Source organism: Stegodyphus dumicola, chromosome 1, assembly GCF_044657685.1.
Source record: "Stegodyphus dumicola isolate Sdum_Otavi_A_Nest chromosome 1, ASM4465768v1".
NCBI classification, from domain to species: domain Eukaryota; kingdom Metazoa; phylum Arthropoda; class Arachnida; order Araneae; family Eresidae; genus Stegodyphus; species Stegodyphus dumicola.
Window position 1 is genome coordinate 112200970 of NC_140768.1, and position 6644 is coordinate 112207613.

Below are 6644 nucleotides of genomic sequence, written 5' to 3' on the forward strand. Positions count from 1 at the left end.
TCAGGTAAAAGTTTTACAACCAATATATACAAAAAAATTCCATTTCTTTATCCGAATGACTTTCAGAGAGTGAATCTTCATCAAAACAAAGCAACATGTCGTACTTCGAAAAGTACCACTGCATTCCTTGAAAAAAAAGGAAGAATGATACAGGTATTGCATATATCCCTTTTCAACGTATTCCTGTGAAGTCCCCTGATGTTCCACATACGGATTATTGTGCCTTTGGTCTTTCGAAAAGAGCTCTTAACGCAAACACACCCCTATTGACGTACTTTGCATAGTAGTGGAAGATAAATGGATATCGGTACCCCTGGACATTTTACAAAACACCCTTCTATGATGAAAATCACGATGCAGGTTTATAGTACAGAAAAAAGGCTACTATATCGAACATTTAAAGATGTACTCTTAAAGTTTTGAATAAAAATTAAAGAGGCCTGTTCTAAAAGTATGTAAATACCCTCTGTAATTCTGACAATAAATCTGCCCTTGTTAATAAAGACGAGCGTCCGTTTGATGATATTTTGTCACTAAGTTTTCAATCGCATATTCTACTGAAGCTTTCGCTAAGACATTTAAATTCTTAAACTTTTGTGCAAGCAGTTCAATATACGTTTTCGATAAAGTCTGCTTTGCATGACACTCAATAATGAGCATGCGTTGTTTTGTTGTTAGTACCATTTTGTTTTGCATTCAGTTAATCAATAAACAGCGTCTGTTGCAATTTCTAACAATCCCTTTGCTGTTTTTAGAGTATATTTCCACGAAATTCCAATATTATTTTTTCGGGCCAGTTTTTTTGGCCACCCTGTAAAATCCTCATCACGGAAGCACTGCTCTTTTAAGTTTATGAGGCCACCGCACGCATTCACTCATTCCTGATATCATCAGTGCCTTTGGGAGAAAGTAAAAAAGGTAAACGTCTCCAGGTGGGAGGTCTGGAGAAGAAATGCTGAGGAAGAATTACAGTACCCACTTTACATGACAATGTTTTTGCTTGAGTCCATGTCTTTGCCTTAACATCTTACTTTTCATTCGCGGATTGTTAAAGTATCGGTACTGGTTTCTCGTGCTCTTGAAAATTAGAGGAATTATGTATTGGAAAATTCAATTGACTTAACATCGCCGGAAGGAATACCTTTATTTCTAGATATTACAGAGATAAATAACATTGTATTTCAAAACTGTCTTTTAAGTACAAAGATACTGTTTTCTAAAAACTATTGAATAAAATTTATTTGGGACTAGTTGAAGTACCTGTCGTTGCCAATAGTTTATGCAGAGTGAAGGGGCTTGTTTTAAGGGCATAGGAGTAGTTTCTTCTAAATCTCAGTCAGACAATGATTTCCCTCCTATTTTGGTTCGAGCTGAATAGTGCAAAATTTTACCAAGCTCGAATAAACAGTAGAACAATGTAAAATTAGAACAGTGGCGTGTAACGGTTTTCGTAAGAGCTGATACTTGCTTTGTTATCGGTTTTGTCTTTTATCGATATGAGCTTTCGCAAAACCCTCATCCACTTTGGCCGATTTCTTCATCGTTTTCCAAATATTCTCGAAAAACCTGATAAAGAGTGCACTTAAAATCTGTTTTAAAGGTTTCACACTGTTCTGGAAAACTCTACACTATTCTAAAGAGTAAACTAACACCGTCGCCATCTAACGGTTTTAGTAAAAACTGATAGCAAGGATGACATGGACCAAAGATGTGCGTCGTGAGCATAGTGTTCTAATACATACGCCCTAGGTGTAAACCGCGTGGTGCGTTTCGAAATCTTATGTAGACAGTCTCTTGTTTTGAAGATCAAGTATACAAAATTTCATCAAGATCTTTATATAACTGTAAATTTCTAAGAATTTCAAGCACTACGGACACTCTTCTTTACATATACTGCTGGCCATTAAAATTGCAACATCATGAAGGAAAGCAAATACAAAAAACAAAAAAAAAGATATTTATTGTACGTCAACAATATGGCATGAAGATAAAATGCTTAAATTTGTAAGCAGTTTGGGGGTTTACAGGGGTGCGAAATTAGTAGAAACAGCTGCCGCCCTTGGCATCTAAAAAGGCCCTTACCCAGTTAGGCAAGGAGTCTAACTGGGTTTGGATGGCAGAGACTGGCAACTCATTCAATACTGCTTCAAGTCTATGCCACATTTCATCAACCGTATAACCTGGAGAGGGGTGACGAGCCAATCTCTCAGCAACCCAAAATTAGACGTTTTCAGTGGATGACAGACCTGACCGTGCAGGCAGCAATCAAATACCATGCGTATCGAGGAAGGTCAGAACACGACGTGCAAAATGTGACCTTGTATTAATCATGTTGGAAGAGGGCGTTTGGCAGGCCTCGAAAATAGGGCACAACCAGTGGACTTAAGATGTCAGAAATGTACCTATTTGCATTCAAATTACCGTCGATCCGAACTAGAGATGTGCGTGTCGTGCACCTAATGGTCGCCCAAACCATTGCGAAGCCCCTATTCCGATATCGAATGCAAGCTGGCGACGTGCGGTCTCCTTGGAGCCTCCAGACATGTATATAGCCAACAGAATACTGCACGAAGAACTGGGACTCGTTTCTCATGCCACAAAAATCATTCCTGAATCGCCGTCTCTCTCTCTGTGCTGCATTGTCAAGGGAAGTTGAAATAATGGCCGTCGTGTTGATAGTCTACGCGGCTGCAAACGTCGACACTCCGTACGAGCGGATACTAGGCGTGCTGCAAATATGCCCATTTCCTGACTAATGGTCCGTGATGTGGTTGTACGGTTATGCAGGCCTGACCTCACAATATGTCTGTCCTCTCCGTTGTTAGTCCTAGGAGGGCGTTGACTTCCTGCATGCCGTTCAACGTGACCCTCAGCAACCCGTTGATTCCATATTCGCATGACAGTGGTTGGATGTTGACCAGTGCCACGGGCGATATCACGGAACGATAATCCACACTCTCGATAGGCAACGATCCGGCCTCTATCGCATTCCGACACTTGCTGGAAAGCATTTCTTCTTATTATTCGAGACATAAAACGGTATTCTGAGCAATCTACGACCTTACAAAGCGCTTTTGGAATGAAAAATCCACTACACAACTTTTCTTTTATGCAGATCTTCAGATGTCGTTTCTCCCTCCTGCGTCGCCTAAATGGTCTGAAATACTAATCATTTGCATATCCCAAACTCTTCTTCTTTTCATATGATTTTGACGCTCGTCAGATCATTCCTTCCTGATACTACAATTTTAATGGCCAGCAGTGTATATATAGGCAGATAGATAATTTTAATCAATCCAGTTAGTAATAAATAATAGTAATTTAAACAAATTTGCGTTTATTATTTTTAAATCATATAGTTTGTCAATGAATGAAAATAAATTATAAAAATTAAATATCCCATCCCTTGCTGAACCACAACATTCTACCGTTTGTAAAATAAAAATATTTCAGTTGGCGCATTTCTTTTACATTGATGAATTTGTCTAATAAATTTAAAACACAAATAAATATATTGCGTTCTCCCTAATGGCAAGAAACTTTCTATATTGATAAGTTTTCTGATTAAATTTGAAGCATGAAAACCTGTCGCTTCTTAGCGTGGCAACGCAAAGCCCTCAAATCGCTGAAATTTTAATCAAAAGTTCATTAAATTAGCATAATGCATATAAAGAATAAATATGCATAAAAAGAATGCGGATTTCATGGCATGGTTTTTGAGGAATCTTATATAAATAGTGAGCTAGTGTGCTAAATTTCATCAAGATCAGAAGAAATCTGTAGATTTGTATGAAAGACAAACACACGGCATTCCTATTTGCGTATATAAATGAAACATTGCAACTAATGCACAAATGTGTGAAAAATCAAATATAAATGTATCAGACACAAAACTGCGTTATGAAACATGTAAAGGGAAATAGACTAATGAAATTTCGAAAAGAAAGAATGCCTTAGAAACAAAATAGAAATTTTAGCATCGATGAATTATGGGATCTTCCTAGCATATCACGACGCGATTTCATACTGTGAATAAAATGGTTTATCAGAGTTCCAGGAAGTAAAAAATGTCACCTTCAGAACATTTAGATTTCTAAGATGTGAATTCCACTGTGCAGTAACTCTTCCAAATGTATCCTTCAAGTTTTCTATTGTACTGAATTCGGAAGACTGGCAAGAGGTTCATTCGTTCAATATATTTGGTTTAAAAAAAATCATCTGAAAAATTTTGCTAGATGTGTGCGAGTGTTTTCATCCATGAAAACGAAGTAAAGTTACTAAAACAAATTATTAAAAAGTCGTACCCAGACAAAAACAACCAGACAAGAATCCTCTGTTGAACAATATATGCGGCAGATTGATCATTATTCCTTGCAATATCATCACATTTGCATCAGATATCATTGGCATTAATATTTCGTATTCCTTGTTCCTTTCAGATGTAACCATGCTTAGAATTATACTCAAACTGAATGTCCACTGATAAGGCACTTTATGTCAATTAACTAATTTATATCTCTAGTATAACCTCATCTTTCCGTTAGCCATTACCAAGATGTAAATGAGGTTAACTCTTTCAAGACCAAGGCAAAGAATCTCTAAGGAGATTCTTTGACCAAGGTGCTCAAGACAGCCTTTCACACAAAGGACTGACTACCGCCCGAACGGCCAAGATCGTCTGCTGTTTCTACCCTTCCCCTAAAGCACACAACAGCCTAAGGTGCAGTTTTTCGGAAATGCACTGTATCAGTTCATCTTTATTACAGACTCTTGTCTTAAAAGGATTCTTTTTTGATTCCTTATCTTTAAGTTAAAGGTCACTTAGTGTACACTCAGGGGGAAACTCCTTTGTAGAAACGATATCATTTGAAACTTTCACATCTCTTTTGTCCGTTAATGAACGAGGAGTGGAAGAAATTATTGTTAATCTTAAATGGAATTTCAGACGTTTCGTTTCATACATTTTTTAAAGAAACAGGTGAGCGGCATTTAAAGGATTAACATGCACGTTGTCGTCGATAAGCTTTCAGCCTCGTTTTCATTCCCCAATGGCATTTCCATTACGCCGTACCACCGGTGCATAAGAAACACCCAGTTTTTAGACATGCAATTTTGAATGAAAAAGTGCGTCTTGTATTAAATAGTAATTTTGTATACGCCGGGAAATACTGCATACGCCCTTATACGCCGGGAAATACTGCATACAACTTCCCCCCTTTTTTTTATTATTATAATTCCTTTCCACGGCTGGCCACATCTGTAGACATCTGGCTTTGTAATAAGACGACTGGTCACAGATGCAGCTAGTAATTAGCAGCAATAATGAAGAAGAACTAAGTTTATTGTCATAAATCGCTTATCAGTAATTGACAAATTAAATTTGAAAGATAAATGAAATATTTTGCGTTTTCCTGAATGGTCACACACTGACAGGCGAGAGTTAAAAATACTTTTATTATAGACAGACATTTGTTTGAATTCGCTAAGCTTGATTAAATCTGAAAGCCAGATATCTTAAGCTTTGCCGAGTGGTTTAAATCCGTGAGTTTTCAATATAAATTTCATTAATAAAATTAATAAGAAAAAAAAAAAAGAAAAAAAAAAAAAAAGGGGGGGAAAGAAACAGAAAATTAGTGCTTCGAGTGCAAGACTATGTGTATTCAAAATGTGTTTCCACAATGCGAGGAACATGAATACGGACAGATTGCTCATTATTTAATACTAGAGAAAGAACATCGCTCTTTAAAAAATAGAAGCAATTTAATTTGATATTACGTTTAGAAAGAAAAACTATTCAGGGACATCCGGATTAAAACAGAACAGTAAACAGCTGATATGAGAAGGAAAAAACATGGACTTGCGTCGGCCGGGAGTCGAACCCGGGTCAACTGCTTGGAAGGCAGCTATGCTAACCGTTATACCACCGACGCTTCGCTTCGAGCGCGCAGTTTTTCCTTTGTAAGACAGAAACTGTGTCAATGATCGCACGCAATAGTTCTTCATCTTAAGTTTTACAGCGATAAAGATTTTCAGATGTAATATATACCTTAGATGCACTAATTATTTATACTAGGGAATTTTTTCACAGAAGTCAGTTTAAATCAAACTACTTTGGTATCTCATTTAAATAGAAGTAAACATATTTATTTATTTTTATTTTTGAAACTAAACCTGCTATAATGTAATGTATATCTTTTTATCAAAAATATCTTGGATAAATTTTGAAGAACCTCCTTTAAAACTTAAGCAAAAGTTAGAAGTTAATTCTGAATTTTCTTTCTTACAATATATTTTTAAACTTACAGAAAATACTTAATCGTAAAATATTGTACAGGAAAATCACACGAAATTACCTTAAAACTAAATATTATTTTACAACAGCGGTTATGAACTTTTTTTTTTGTTTCATGCACCCCTTTCACCACTGCCAGACAACCATTTCCTAACCCCTCCATTACAAAACTCCAAAAATGCATATACATTTATTTAAATTTAGAATATTTTTTTAATTTATTTTAATTTTTATTTTTATTTTCTTTTATAAATTAAACAAGAAAAAGTATAAAAAATGTTGATAAATACTATAATTTGAATAAAAGTTCTTCTTTTCCTTCATAAACTTAAATACTGAAAAGTTAAGCAAA

General features: G+C 35.9%; 1 non-coding gene across 1 annotated transcript; it reads right to left on the minus strand.

Moving 5' to 3' along the window:
• Nucleotides 1–5858: 5858 nt before the first annotated feature.
• Nucleotides 5859–5930, minus strand: TRNAG-UCC (transfer RNA glycine (anticodon UCC)). The gene has a single exon. It is a non-coding gene; the product is annotated as a tRNA-Gly (tRNA).
• Nucleotides 5931–6644: the final 714 nt, after the last annotated feature.